The sequence below is a fragment of the Pinus tabuliformis genome, chromosome 5_1, assembly GCF_031772625.1.
Source record: "Pinus tabuliformis cultivar Carrire ecotype Pingquan chromosome 5_1, CPIR1, whole genome shotgun sequence".
Taxonomy (NCBI): domain Eukaryota; kingdom Viridiplantae; phylum Streptophyta; class Pinopsida; order Pinales; family Pinaceae; genus Pinus; species Pinus tabuliformis.
Genome location: NC_142305.1, coordinates 834,586,534 through 834,603,186, shown reverse-complemented (window position 1 = coordinate 834,603,186; position 16,653 = coordinate 834,586,534).

Genomic DNA, 16,653 nt, shown 5'->3' with positions numbered 1-16,653 from the left:
ATATGGATGAGGAAGATCCTAGTCGGGTTGTTCGGGTCACACTTGGAGCCTACTGTGATTTATTGTGATAACTAGAGTTGCATTAAACTCTTGACTAATCTAGTATTTCATGATAGATCCAAGCACATCGACATCAGGTAACATCATATCAGAGATTGTGTGCAGCGGAGAATCATGTTACATTCATACATTCCCACGGAGGATCAGGATGCTGATATCTTAACGAAGGTGCTCACTAGGAGAAAATTCGAATACCACAGAGGAAGGATAGGGGTTGTAGATAATCCATATCTTGTTGAGAGGGAGTGTTGAAAATGCAACAATATGATGGAGCTTAGTGAAAAGTAGTTGCCTTCACTAAGTGGGCCCGCAGGCTATTTTTGGCGTAAAGTCTATTTTTAGACTATGTGTATCTTTAGACATATGGATCATGGTCTATGAGTTGCAGGATGTTATTTATGGATGATTGGTCATGTCGGTAAAAATAGATGGACCTATATTTTTATACATATGGGCAGAGTCTATTTTTAGACTATCAGTCAAAAAATAGAACAGTCGAATATTATTAGCTCTTAATAATATTTGAACTATAAACATTATCTTATCCTCTTGTAACACTTCAGTTCGAGCTAAGGATGTGGCACATGCAACTTGCAGAAGGAAATACACTTTTCCTATGGGTTAGTTGAGCTATTGCATGATGGACTTCAGTTAGAACTCAAGTGATTGAGTTTGGTGGAGTTGATTGAGGAGTTGATGGAGTTGTGTTCAGTTTGACTTAGTTGAACTAGTTGTATTTAGTCTAACTGCCAAATACACTAGTGATGAGTGATGTGAATTAATTATTAATTAATTCACTAATTATTAACTCATAAATCAACTAAAGAATACATCAGTTAACTCAGTGCATGGACAATTCAGTGGAGACAAGTGTTAGAGGTGGGTGAAAGGCTGAGACTACTATCAGTTGTGACTATAGCTGTGCATGAGAATTTGCACAATCATTGATTGAGATTGCCAATGAGGATTTCCCAATACAAGCCAAGGGAATTCGAACTTGGATCATATCTATTCTCACATTGGATTGCGCAGTAGATGCAGGCAAACAGTGGAGGAGATTTGAACCCGTGACTTGTTAAGATCTGAGCTAGTTTGTGTGTAGCATGTGGAGATAGTACTGAGTACTTGTGAGGAGTATTGTACTATGTATTGTTACATGTTCTCTATCATTATAATATACAGATAGTTGGGGGTTTTCAGTTGTATGCTTTCCCCATTACATACTATGCTGATATGTGTGATTGATGTTTCAATGTGCACATGCGATTGTTTTTAATTCCGCAAATTGATGATCAATGGTAGAGGAGGTTATGTATTATGCATGCATTCCACAAATAGTGTATAATCAAGATAATCTCTGTGAATAAGTGTTATATTTTTCAAAATTTCTACAATATGCACTTGAGGTACAAGATGCATGCAAAGCCTTAAGGAGAAATTCAAAGGTTAGATACTTGGTGGTTGAGAGGGAGAGTAAATTACCTCTCGACATGAAGCACTAGAAGAAGTCTCAGGCGATTGTGGAGGAGTCACGATTGGTGAAGTAGCTTTAGGAGGTTGTGGAGCAGCCACAACTGGGGAAGCCAAGAGGAGACATAGTGGAGACATCCACTCATGCAGAGACTTCTAGTAGGGGGAAACTTCGAGCCAGGTGGGCAGAGGGATCACATGCAGCCATACCTCCAGGTAGGAGGTGGAGTGATGTGGAGTGATCGTCCCAAGGAGGATGGGCGGGATCCTTGAGGTACCCAATCTCTTTGATTCAACTTTGTTACGGGAGCCCCAATGAGGAGTAGCAGAACTGACTGATTGGGTAGAGATATATGTGGATGGAGTGGTAGAGAGAGCTACAGTGCAAGGAATCCCAGGACAATGCAGAGCTAGCGGGCTACAACAATGCGAGAGGCACGTGAGTTTCACCAGTGCAGGGTATCACAGAGAGTTGTGCAACTATGCGAGATGCATGGAGGTGTTGTAGTAGCGCAGAGGTCAGAGAGGGAGCACTTATCAGCAGCAGGTAGAGCTTCAGCATGAGAGAATGTTTCTAGCCCAACAGAGAGGTCAGTTGGGAGTTTATTTTGTTTCGAGAGTTGCTGGAGCAACCACACTTGGTAGAAGTGTTGCATGCAGAACATTCCGAGGACAGGATTGGGTTCGAGAAGAAGCCTTTCTTGTTGAGAGGGAGTTTTGAAAATGGCAACAAGAAATGCTAAAAATAGAAGTTCTGAAAATAGCACTGCTAAAAATAGCAGTTTGAGTAACAGTGTTTTATTGGGCAACAGGGAATGAAAAATGGAAGTGCTAAAAATAACATTCTATTTTTAGCAGTTCAGGATGAATTCCTATTTTTAGTCAGTGCCTGGACTAAAAATAGGAATTAAAATTCGAATTTGATATTAACAACAGTTTGTAAATTAATAAATTAATTCATCTTGAGTTAATTAGTTAAGGAAAAACAAACTTGAAGTCTATGTGAGGACATGCAACAATTTATCTATTAATTGATGAATTTATCCAACAGTTAAAGAAATAAGGATGAGTTGTAATATTGAGTTGTAATTAGTTGACTTAGTTTAACTTAGTCAAGTCCAGTTAGATTAATTTAACAGTTTGTTAAATTAATGAGAGTTCAGTTAATTAATGCTTGCATGCATGTAACTACTGTATTTAAGATAATTGAGTATTCACTCATGGATAACTCATGCATGTCAGTTCAGACAGAGACCCAATTGAGATCAAAGAAGGGACAATGTACTATCAATTGGATGAATTTTTTCCCTATAAAGGAAGCTCATCCATGATGAGGATTTATCTCCTTCAGGACTACGTATTTGGATCAGAGGTTAGTGAGTGTGTGAAGAGGCCAACTCACAAAAGTGGCTGCACTGGACCCCAATCAAAATTGTGTAAAGAAATAGGAGGCTTGGAGGGCAGACTAGAGGTTTGAGAGAGGCCTTTGACTATCTATGAGCAGCAGAGGTATTGCAGAGAGAGTATGATAGCTTTTAAGCTGATTCTTTTTGTAATATTGGCTATATTTCCACTTGTATGATAATACAGAGTTGGGGTTTTAGGCCGAGGCTTTCCCGGGGTAAATTCTTCTGTGTTATGTGTGATTGTTTTCTCCATATTAGTTATATGTGTTCTTATTGATGTTGCTCATGTTCGATTAAGCTTCCACTAAATTGGTTGTAGAAGTAGATCAAGTATTTTGCTTTAGTATATTGCATTATCAGGTGATCTATAGGTGGGAATTTCTACATAGTTCTAGGAAGGTACCACCTACCTGAGTTGTCTTAGGAAGGAAAGAACCTCAATGGTAGGAGCCACCTTTGTTATCTGCTTTTTTTCATCCACCTGACCGTGAGATTTGCCTTCAGGATCAAATCTCCCCCCAAGCTTGCTCGTAAGACCTCTGTCTTTTGCAAGTTTTCGTACTCAGTGCTAATGCTATCTGGTCATCACTATACATAGCATTCCCTTACCATCTAACATTTCAGCACGGTTTTTTCCTCCCCTCACTCCCTTTTCTTTGGAGCATTCACAGCTAGGGGAGGTAGTTAGGGTTTCTAGAAATTGCCTTTTCTAACTTCCTTGTTATGAGAAGTTACAAGATCTGCTAATACTCAAATCATTTCCAATCTTCAATAATAAACAACATTATTCACCTCAAACAAATAATAACAATTATTATCCAGTTTGTTTCTTACTGTGGTAAAATAAAAATATTTATAGTTTTCTGGGGACATTACATCTCCCTCTGAAATCAAACATCGCCCCGATGTTTTTCTGTCCATAAACAACCCTGGATATGCTTCTTTCATGAGCTGCTTATCCTCCCAGGTGGCCTCATCCAGCCCAAAGTGCTACCATTGCACTTTAACCTGGGTGATAGCTTGTTTCCACAGCATTACTTCTCTCCGATCGAGTATATTCAGCAGCTCGACCAAGAATTCTCCTTCCGGATCGACTTGAAACAAACAATACTTAAGTCAGTTTTTTCTTTAACATCGAAATTAATTAGCCTACCTAAGATACTTCCTTACCTGTATGTCTTGCCAACTGACTATGTGCTTAGGATCATAAACGTATCTTTTTAATACCGACACATGGAATACATTGTGGACCCGAATATGGCTTGGTAGGGCGAGCTAGTATGCTACTGGCCCAACCCTCGCTAAGATTTGAAATGGTCCACAAAACCAGGGTGCCAGCTTAGTACACCCGCTCCATTGTAACGTACTCCTTTTAGCTCGAATTCTCACATATACATGATCTCCTACTTGGTATTCTCTAAAATTCCTCTTCCGATTGGAGAAATTCTTTTGCCTATCTTGGGCTACATTTAAGTTGGATCGTACCTTCTTGACCATTTCTTCCATCTCTTTTAACATTTCGGGTCCTAGCATTAGCTTGTCCTCTGATCCCCCCCAACTGGATCGTGTGTGATATTTTCGTCTGTACAACACTTCAAACGGGCTCATCTACAAAGAAGTATGATAGCTGTTTTTGTAAGCAAATTGAACCAAGTGTAGTTAGTCTTACCATTTAGATGGTTGCTGCATTACATATGATCTTAGCATATCTTCTACTACCTGATTCACCCGTTCTGTTTGTCCATCTGTTTGAGGATGATAGGTGGTACTAAAATTTAATTGAGTCCCTAACCCTTCAAACAGAGTTCTCCAGAAGGCTGATGTAAACTTTACATCGCAGTTAGAAATTATAGTTTTTGGTAACCCATGCAGCCTAAAAATGTTTTGCATAAAAATATTGGCAATTTGTACCACTCTGAAAGTGGACTGTACTGGTATAAAATGGGCTGATTTGCTTAATTTGTCTATCACCACCATGATGGAGTCATTGTTTCTTTTGGATTTGGGTAATCCTGTGATAAAATCCATAAATATGGTCTCCCACTTCCATTCCGGAATTGGTAGTGGATGTAATAACCCAGTAGGGTGTTGATGTTCTGTTTTGACTTGCTGGAATTCCAAGCAACATGTCAAATATTATGTTACATATTTTTTCATGCTAGGCCAATAGTACTCCTTTCGGAGTGTGGTAATTAACTTTTGGTACCCTGGGTGTCCTTGTTGTAGGGAAAAGTATCCGATTCGGATGACCCTATCCCACTCTAAGGGTGATAGTTCCTCAGCAACAACTGTAAAGAAAACTACTTAAGGTTTACTTCTTTATGAAAGCAAGAGAGAATGAAGAGATGCACTAACCGTTGTCTTGCGCTTAATGTCGAATCCAAACTCTTCTCTTTGCTTGCTTGCTCCCAGCTCCTTGCTCTTTTGCTGGCCCAGCTACAATGAGATCCTGCAAAATAACAAAGAAGGAAACTACAAGAAGCATGCAATCATAACTGATTCAAGGATTAGCATAAATCAAATATACAATTATCACAATACATCATTGAAACAAGTGCATATAGAAGAACCTCAATAGCTTTTATTAATGGAAGAAGTAAAGTTCTGAGAGTGTTACAACCATTGAAGGCCCCAATCCAGCAACACCTCCCAGCAGAAAGAATTTCTCCTCTTCACCTCCTTCAAGCAATCACCCAATAGTTCTATAGTGAAACCAACAACATATCATTACTTTGCACAAAATTCCAGCCTCCTGAGCTCATAGGAGAGAGCTCAATATATAGATGAATTGAGAAAGGATGAGTCAGCTTGCAACTGATGTGTAGTTGCCTTGTGTCCTCTCTCTCTTCAGTTGATCTTCAGTTCTTGAGTCCACTTGGAGAACCTTGCTTCCACTTGGAGAAACAGAGCCTCTGACTCATCACAAGGCGAAGTCCCTGATCCAAGTGTCATTTTTGGAAGATTCCAGAGCAATGACTCAGTGTGCCACTTGTCCCATCTCGCTCAGCGTAGGTGGCCTTTGTTCTACCTGCTTTGCAATGCAGGTACACCATGGAGGAGTTGAGTTTCAGCGCAGAAGCCTAGTGGAGCACCTGCTTTGATTTCGGGATTGCTTGTTTTTGAGTGTTTTCAGGTGGAGAACTGATCTGAGAGATGTTGGTTTGCTGACCTTGTTCCTCTAGGGGTAGGAACATCATGTTTAGGGACTTTGGATCCCTTGGATTATCGACAATTCATGCCTGATGCTGCAAGGCACAAAATTGTCTATAACAGATGCCCCCTAAAGTATGAGGTCGTTTATCGGGTGAAATGCTTTATTAGGAGGATCCGAAGTTCATTCAATCTGCTGAGAAGTGTCCTGTAATAAGATACAATACAATACATTATTTTTCATACTTTTTCATGATCTAGCTGAGGCGGGCATTCCCATGCTCAGCTTTATAAATTCATTTTGGTACATAGCACAGACGATCGTCTGATGATAGACTGATAATTCTCTGCTGAAATTATCATCCTTTGAGAAGGATGATCATCTGCTGCAATGATGTACATATCAAATGTCTTTATATCCTAAATATATATCGCAGCCCGGATGGATGAAACTAGATCTGGGGTCTTCAATCTCTTCCGATCTTCACTCGATGTACAAGTCGATCCATGTGAGAATTTCTTTAAGTCGAACATGGAAAGACATCGCTTGATTACCGGTCAATGATGTAAACCGTTAACAAGCGTGAGAGGAATCACCGATAAGGATGATGACCCTCAAGGTACGGCAGTACAATTCACATGGTGGGAATAAAGGACTTGGCATCGACCACCATGCAAAATCTTCTGGTCGAAGGTCATTGATGTATACCTGTCGCCGGAAGTGAGAAACTTGCCATTGAGGCATGCAAGCTTCAAAGTACTGAAGGGGTTGTTCCTAGATCAACTCCTTGGATAATGAGCTGATGTCGACAAGGAGCGATCCGTCAAAGGAGGGCCTTAATGAATCCCACATCATTGACACGGAACGGAGCTAGTGATTGTGATGAGGTGAAAACAAACTGTGATGTATGATTCAGGGTGGCGGTCATGAAATGGATGAAGGACAATGTATGGCAGTGGATGGGACACGGTTGACTCTTTGCAGAACGACATCTCTTGAACATATAATGACACTGATGTGATGGATTGGTAGCATTACCCCAACTATGGATGGTGTGGCGAGGACCATGGTGATGAGACCGGTGAATGAAACAACCCAACCCGATGTGATACGGAGGACAAAGTGTCATGTTTAAGAGCGACTTGCTACCATTAAAGCTGTGAGGTTCTCCCAATTTTTCCCCAGTCATTGCTGACCAGTACCTCTTTATTTTTATCAAGCTTGAGGAGGATAACATATGCTTGTTCTATAACCTGCCCTTCGGGCAAGCCCATCGCTATGTTTTAACGAGCCTAGCGATAGGGAAACTCGTTCTCGTCTAAAGACAAGTTTGTCGCTATTTAATAATTTTAACGAGTCTAACGACAAGGATAACTCGGTTCTTTTCATTTTTAGAGAGTCTGAAAAGGTACATAAAGTCAACTCCAGAATTCCTTTTTCGCCATCTAATCCCTTAAGTCCGAAAAAGTATAAAACAATACAGAAGGGATGAATTTTCGATTGTTTTAATGAGCCGAACAAAACAAGCGCTCGATCTTTTTGTGCAATAATCCCTCAGGTCCAAAAAGATTAAAATCTAGAGGAGGGATAGCTCTTCCGGTCGTTTAACGAGCTGGAAGGCCAAAACTCGGCAAACTTTTCATATTTTACGAGTCAGGAGAAAAGAGCTCAAAGAAGACTCGTCTTTTGAGGAACGAGTGATAAACAGGGATAGCAGCAGATTCCAGGTACAGGTTGGAATATTCCAATCACGGCAGTGTCACAAGGATGGCTAAGTGAAATCACTCTTCGCAGCTGTTCCTCAAAATGGGTAAACAAACATATGGAGATGAACGATTGGCCAAATGAACGGATGGAGGTGAGACTGCAAGAACACGACCAAGGGCTTTTAATATGGCTGTCAAAGGTTACATTTACCAAGGTTATTTACCGGGCTGGGTTCGTTTTTTAACGAGCTTGAACACTGCTCAACCTTATGTTTATTTTTTAACGAGCATGAACTATGTGCTAAAACTGCTCGGATCTTGCGTTTATTTTTTAACGAGCATGAACTGTGTGCTAAAACTGCTCGAATATACCAGTCATAATACAAGAAACGCCTCAGTTGAGATAGCTATTTTTTAAGGAGCTTTATCTCACGAAGCTATGCTCCTATTTGGCAAGTTTTGAATTTTGCCCCACATCCTTTCTTTATGCAAGCTGGAAACGGCTAATCCTACGAGTTTAATGGGTTAGACCTACAGGTTTAAAGGGAGGACCTAAAAATTTAAAAAATAAATAGTCGTCTCGTGCTTGCACTCCAAAAGGTTTGCATGCCCCCAGGTATAAAGTATAATTTCGAGGCGCTGCCTCTTTCTTATTATCCGAAAAATGGTTTTATTTGCTGCCGCAAAATGAACTCTCTTTTCGGCGATGTCTATCATTAGGTTGCTAAGGATGGTGACTACTTGTTGCAGCAATTTCATCTCTTTCTTTGGAGGCTTCCCCTACTTATCCTTCAAAACCTATGTTTTAATGGGTGAGGCTTGCCTTCAAAGATGGTGGCTACTTGCTGCCACAAATGGATCTCCTTCCTCAGGAGAGCCTACTTACCTAGACAAGGGGAGCGAGAAGCTGATTATCTCACTCACATAACTTTGACAAAAGAATCTTATTCTAGAACAACCCTCTCTTCCTTCCTTCGGACGGGGTACGGACTAGTCATATTCTTCTGCGGAAATTAACTTTATACCCAAGGTTTCCTCTGCCCAAGGCAGGCCAGGGTGCATGCCCCCTGGGTCCCAGTTACATCTTTCCGAATCACTCGCATTCATCGGGAAGTAGAACCGGGGGTGGAGGCATTCCTTGAGTTAATAAACCATTAAGGGATGGTATTTGACTATTTGCGATGCGTGATCCTGGAAATGAAAGTTGGTCTACGAGCTTGACCATTCTTCCTTCGTGCGGAAAACACATAACTCTGAAGAGTGAGGACACTATTGCCTCCATGCAATATATATAGTCTCGTCCAAGGAGTAAGTTATACACCAAGGGTCCTTGGACAACCATGACGTTCATATGAACTGTCTTCCCCTTCAATGTAACGGGAACATTGGGGAGAATCCCTAACGGGCGACTGGTTCCTTTATCAAAACCTGATAGATTTCTCATCTCAGGTAAAAGCGCCGGGGAACCCAGTGCTTTCCAAGCAATAGAGGAAAGGATACTCACAGAAGCCCCTTCATCAATGATAGTTCCAGCCATCACCATTCTGTAGATTTGGACGATGATTCTGAATGGGATACTGGCTGGTAACCGAGGTCTGCCTAGTTGATTCCAATCAAAGGACACAACCAGGTTGCTTGGTGGTGGGACCGAATACACGGCCGGATACGACCCTGACGATATTCCTTCCTGCGATAAAGGAATGGGCGCGTTGCCCTGATGCTCATCAGAGTCTGTGTTGATGAAAAGAATCTGGATGGTGTCATCCTTATTCTCTTCAGTGAGGGTGTCATTCGAAGATGAATCTTCAACGACCGTGTCATTTGAGGATGAAACCTCTGAAGGAAGAACCGAGTCAACTGTCATTTCGACCTTTAGAATTTCGTCTGGTCTGGATTCAGTAGGTTCATTCTCAATGACGGACACTTCATCTGACCACTTGAGCGGGCCAGTTGGATTTTCAACTATCGAGGGATTAGGCACGAGTTTTTGGTATCCAGGAGGAAGTCGTAACGGTGATACCGGACGATCTTCCAAAACTCTCTTCGCCTCATCTAAGAATGGACATCGGTGGATGGCGTGATCGCCTTCACACAACATACAGGGTGATCTTGGTCTCCCTTTTCGTCCTTCACTCTCGCTAGTTGATGGACTGCAATCAACATGACTACCAGAGGTTGATGCTACCGGATTGTGCAACCTGGGGGACCAGTCCCTTAGTATCCGGGGAATACAAGGACAATCACGATGGAAGTGGGTCCCTTTGCAAATGACACATGGCGATTTAGGCCCGGTTGGTGCAGTGTGTGGATTTTTGTCAGATGTCTTTTGCTTGCCCCCAGTTGCCTTCGCCATAGGCCCCTTCTGCTTCTTTTCTCTCTTCTTCTTTTCCTTCTTCTCCATGGGAGGCTGACTTCTGCCGGCTCTACCCTGCGAAGATGAAGGATCAGAGGAAGAATTGTAAGAGGTGGAAGGCTGGTGGGTAGCTCGAGACTGGTCTGACTGTTGATTCGACTGCTCAGGATTAGTGGCGATTTGAACTACATTAGTTGAAAAGAGCCATACAGGTAGGCCAATTGTCAATCCTGGAAGTGATAATGTGGCCATATGAGGCGCACCAACATCTCCCCAAGAGGAGAAGGGATTGGGACTTCCACCAAGGTGACTTCCTTGGTTGGTGGGCTCCATACTTTTCAACTGAAAGATCAACGTGGGAATAACAGGTGATTATGTTCCGATTAAAATAAATTTTATTAACGATGCTTTAGACACAACTTTGCTTTTTCATGTTTTAAGAGTCGAGAAAAAGCTAAAGATGACTCTAGTCTCCTTCGATGTTTTAACGAGCCCGAAGTGACAAAATGCTCGGATGGACTTTTTCAGTTATATAGTTTGAAAAAGGCCAAAAGAAACTACTCTGGAGTTCTAGGCAGAGGGTGTGCCAAACTTTTCGCGAAACCACAGAATACGTTTTACGGTACCGGTGGTCGATCTTCGTGAATGCTGTGTTCACTGCATCGCGATCAGTAGGGCGGCTGACACGGCTTCCTATGGATAAAGGCTTTGTCCCTATAGGGGTCTCCCAATATATACGCGATGGTACGTGGGAGCACAAGTCCGTATTAGTGCCACCGACTCTCAGGAGGAATCACCCACCTTCGTAGAGATCGACAGTCACTACGTTTAACGACGCCGGAACACGTCTCTACCTAGACCTCTATGTGTTTGCATTATGTTTCAAAGCGTTGTTATGTAAATTGGATTTATTTTAATGTTGATCTTGCTTAGCAGTTTGCCTTTAAGGATCACCACGAGATGTATATGACAAATTCCTGATGCAGTCTAAGATGAGAAGCAAACTTTTCAATCTTTCAACTTTGAAAATCTTAACTACTGAGGGAGAAGAAAGGCAAATCTTTTCACACAGATCATAGAGCACACACTAATGCAAAATTTCCTAAATCGTCATGCAAGCAGTCAAATGCAAAATGCACAATGCATGTATTTTCTTTTCCCTTTCTTAATGTTGATGTATTACAAAAAGAAAGTTGTTATATAACTTTGATTTCGATTTAAAGCGAAAACAAACAAGCTTGTCCAAAATCAAAAGAAACCTTTAAGATTTACTTGTTTAATCACTGGAAATACATGAAATCAAACCATAATGACGAAAGTAAAAAGACTAATCAGCTATGGACAGCAAACAAGCTAACTCTTTAGACCAGCAAAATGCCTAACACAGGTTCAGATCTAAGAGGCCAAAGCAAGACTAGTTTACTTTTGTTATGGGAAATTGTAAATGATGTAAGAAATACAAAAGAAAAATTACAATTTCGTTATATAACAGAGGCAGAATGATGGCAAGTAAGGTTGGTTTCAGAACAGGTACAAGACTGGTAACTGGCTGCAAAATCTATAGTGAAAACAGGCAAGAAAAAGGGAGGAAACCCCAAATGCACAAGGCAAATTTGGGCCAACGCAGGTGCTGTACAGCCAGTCTGGCTCTCAGCGCAGGTAGCCCCTTCGGGACCTGCGTTGCAAAGCAGGTAGCCTGTGTACTACCTGCTTTGGAAAACGAAAGTTGCATTTTCTCAGTTTCCGGGTCACAATTTTCTCAAAAATTCACAGTTTTTGCTCAAATCAGAAGCTATCAGTCAAGCACACACTAAGGGATGACAAGGAAGATGAAAAGCTATCACTAAGAGCTTACAAGGATCCTTGTAGATCAGCTCTTCAAATCATGAACATGCTCAGAAATGAGCTAGAGTAGCTGCCCTCTACTTCGCTTTTGATATAGTCAAAAGCTTTTCGATTTGGTACTCTTTTGTTCAGGAAATGAATAGCAAAATACTACAAACAATCAAACAGATACGATTCCCCAGTGGAGTCGCCAGTTTGTTGTAGGGAAAAGTATCCGATTCGGATGACCCTATCCCACTCTAAGGGTGATAGTACCTCAGCAACAACTGTAAAGAAAACTACTTAAGGTTTACTTCTTTATTAAAGCAAGAGAGAATGAAGAGATGCACTAACCGTTGTCTTGCGCTTAATGTCGAATCCAAACTCTTCTCTTTGCTTGCTTGCTCCCAGCTCCTTGCTCTTTTGCTGGCCCAGCTACAATGAGATCCTGCAAAATAACAAAGAAGGAAACTACAAGAAGCATGCAATCATAACTGATTCAAGGATTAGCATAAATCAAATATACAATTATCACAATACATCATTGAAACAAGTGCATATAGAAGAACCTCAATAGCTTTTATTAATGTAAGAAGTAAAGTTCTGAGAGTGTTACAACCATTGAAGGCCCCAATCCAGCAACACCTCCCAGCAGAAAGAATTTCTCCTCTTCACCTCCTTCAAGCAATCACCCAATAGTTCTATAGTGAAACCAACAGCATATCATTACTTTGCACAAAATTCCAGCCTCCTGAGCTCATAGGAGAGAGCTCAATATATAGATGAATTGAGAAAGGATGAGTCAGCTTGCAACTGATGTGTAGCTGCCTTGTGTCCTCTCTCTCTTCAGTTGATCTTCAGTTCTTGAGTCCACTTGGAGAACCTTGCTTCCACTTGGATGAACAGAGCCTCTGACTCATCACAAGGCGAAGTCCCTGATCCAAGTGTCATTTTTGGAAGATTCCAGAGCAATGACTCAGTGTGCCACTTGTGACATCTCGCTCAGCGCAGGTGGCCTTTGTTCTACCTGCTTTGCAACGCAGGTACACCATGGAGGAGTTGAGTTTCAGCGCAGAAGCCTAGTGGAGCACCTGCTTTGATTTCAGGATTGCTTGTTTTTTAGTGTTTTCAGGTGGAGAACTGATCTGAGAGCTGTTGGTTTGCTGACCTTGTTCCTCTAGGGGTAGGAACATCATGTTTAGGGACTTTGGATCCCTTGGATTATCGACAATTCATGCCTGATGCTGCAAGGCACAAAATTGTCTATAACAGTCCTGCATAGGGACTCTTATGAAATTCATCTAAAATCAAACTTTTAATATTATTTGGGTTGGGTACATACAGTCTTTTTTTATAACTCAACATGCCGGTAACATCCATCACATATCCTTGCTAATATTCATAACTAGTTGAATTTTGAACTTGCTGTCCTATTTGCTGATATTTCTGATCTTGCTCTACTGATTTTTTAATCATCTCGTTGAAAGTAGTTTGCCCCTCGCTGTAAGAAATTTTGTAGAGGCAATGTACCTTTCGACTTAAAGTGTCAGCTACCTAGTTCTCTTTCCCCTTCAGATGTTTAATCTTGAAATCAAATCCACTTAGGAAATCTACCCACCGAGCCTACCTAGCATTTAAAGTAGGCTGATTGAAGTAGCTAGTCAAGTTGTGATGGTCCGTCATCAACATAAACTTTTTACCCATCAAATAGTGATGTCACATATTCAAGACGTGAATGACGGCTTCCAACTCCAAATCGTAAATGAAATATTTCTGTTCGTGTTCCTTTAATTTCCTAGACTCATAGGTGATTACCTTTCCTTCCTACATTAGTACTTCTCCTACCCCTTCCTTACTCGCATCTGTGCACACCACATAGTCCTTACTTGGATATGCTATGATTAATATAGGCACAGTGGTGAGTAGATGTTTGAGTTGCTCAAAACTTTTTTGACATTCTGCGGTCCATTTAAAAGTTTTTCCCTTTTTCTGTAGGGAGGTGATAAGATAGGCCACTCTAGAGAATCCTTCCACAAACCATCTATAGTAACCTGCTAATCCCATGAAAGATCTTATATCTGCTACGTCCTTTGGCACTGGCCACTCCATTATGGTCCTTATCTTCTCGGGATCTACCGCGATTCCATATTTAGTAATAATATGTCCTAAGTACTAAATTTGTTCCTTAAAGAAATCACACTTGCTATATTTGGCATACAATTGATGTTACTAGAGAGTTTTCAATACCAGTCTGAGGTGTTCCTTGTGTTCCTCAATATTCTGGGAATATATATATATATATATATATATATATATATATATATATATTATATATATATTATTATTATTATTATTATTATTATTATTATTATTATTTTTTATACAGTGGAATCGGCAACAGGGGCAGCCTCGCGACTCGCGTTACACGGGGTCGATTCTGACCGCTACCTATATAACCACTGGGAGCATGCGCCCGCCCCTCTCCACAGCTCTGTTTTGGTCTGGGGGATTTGAACTCGTGACCTTCAGAGCGGAGTCACCTTTCTAATGACTTCCCGCGATGTGATTACCAACTTGCCTACCCCCGTGGGGCTCAATATTCTGGGAATATATCAGTATATCATCAATTAAAATTAACACAAATTTGTCTAAATATCGATGAAATATGTTGCTCATTAAACACATAAAGGTTGCGGGGGTGTTGGTTAACCCAAAGGGTAATAATACAAACTCATAGTGTCCATAGCGAGTCCTAAAGGTAGTTTTAACTATATCTTCCTCCTTGATCCTGATCTGGTGGTATCCTGATCGTAAATCAATTTTTGAAAATACGGTTACCCCTTTTACTTGGTCAAAAAGTTCATCAATATGGGGTAAAGGGTACTTATTTTTAATTTTCAACTTATTTAGCTGATGGTAGTCCATGCACATAAGAAGGGTTCCATCCTTCTTTTTGACGAAAAGCATGGGGGCTCCCCAGGGTGACACACTGGGGCAGATGTAATTTTTATCCAGTAGCTCCTGCAATTGCATTCTTAGTTCTGTTAGTTCTGGTGTGCTCATGTGATAAGGAGCTCGGGACACCGGGGCTACTCCTGGCACCAGTTCAATAGTGAATTCTATGTCTCTCTTGGGTGGCAGTCCTGGTATTTCCTCAGGGAACACATCTGCAAATTCTTGAACCACTGGAATACTTTCCAAGGTGGCAGTCTTGTCTTTTGAGTTGGCATAACCAACCTGAATAGCATAAACCTGACATCTTTTCCTGATGCACTTTGCCAGTTGAGAGGTGGTTATTGGCCAAATCTGTACTGGCCTCAAGATGCCTTGCATCTCCTGCTTTTCTCCTTGTTCATTCTTATAACAAATAGTTTTTGTTTTACAGTTTATAATGGACCAGTGTTTTTCCAACCAGTCCATGCCTATCAACACATCATATGATCCAAGGGGAAGTATGTTTAGATCTTCCATTCAAGGTTGACCTGCTATTTTCAAAGGACAATTATTGACCTTGGCCAAGATACGTCTCTTTGCCCCTGTTGCCAGCTGTACTAGCCAAATATTTTTAAACTTGACAGTTTATAATTTACATTGTTCCACAATCTTAGGAATAACATAACTTAACATAGCTCTAGGATCATTTAAAACAGGTACAGTATGATCAAAGATCTTACCTTCAAACTCCACCATAGTCGGTTGGTATTTTGCCTGATGATCTTTAAGAGCAACATTAATTTTCGAAATACTCCGGGCTACGTTGCCTACCGTAGATGCTTTGTGGATCTGTGAAATCTGTTCAGTGCCTTTCTAGTGATGACAATTTTTAACGTAATGTGGCCCTCCACATCCCCAACATTGTACTGGAGGTCTCTCTGTCCCTTCGTTTTCAATTTTACCAGATTTCTCACTGGATCTTGGTTCAGGGGGTGGCCTAAATCTAGACTAGTTTTTATGCAGATTTCTGTTGATTTGTCCTTTTGGAAATCCTTTGTTGACACTACCATGATTTCCCTTATTTCCCACAAAAACCTTATTACCTTTCTTGTCAGCCCATTTTCTTCCCATAATTTCTCCCTTCTACTTGCTTTGCTGATAGCATATCCTGGCCTTTCGTTTAACCTCATCCATCATTTTTGGGTTATGAAATTCAATTCTTTCCCTCATTACCATGGGTAAACTATTGAGGAACCACTGTACCTTAGCCTTTTCCTCTCGTATATAAGGTACATATCAGAGTAAAGAGGTAAATCAGGTGATAAACTCATCCATTGTTTGTTGTCCAAGTCGCAGGTCGTGGAATTATTTTTCTTTCTCATCGTAAAATCGTTCAGTCAAATATCTTTCCTTAAAATATTTTTGGAACTTTTCCCAAGTTATATTTTGTTCACTTACCCCTCGTACAATCTTGACCTCCTCCCACCACAGAGTGGCCTTCCCTTGTAGTTGGAAGATGGCCAACCGAGCTTTTAGGTTGTGATCATATTCATATACTTGGAAATATTTATTCATGTTAATAAGCCAAGCTTCAGCTGCCTCCTCCAACTCTCCATCGAAGAGTGGCGGTTTTATTTTTCGAAACTCCCCTTGTAATTCTGTTGGCTTCCTTTTTGATGTTGGGTGCTTAGAGGCATTATCCGACTTATCCTCTTGATTTTTTTCCCCTCCCTTTGTTCCCACATATTC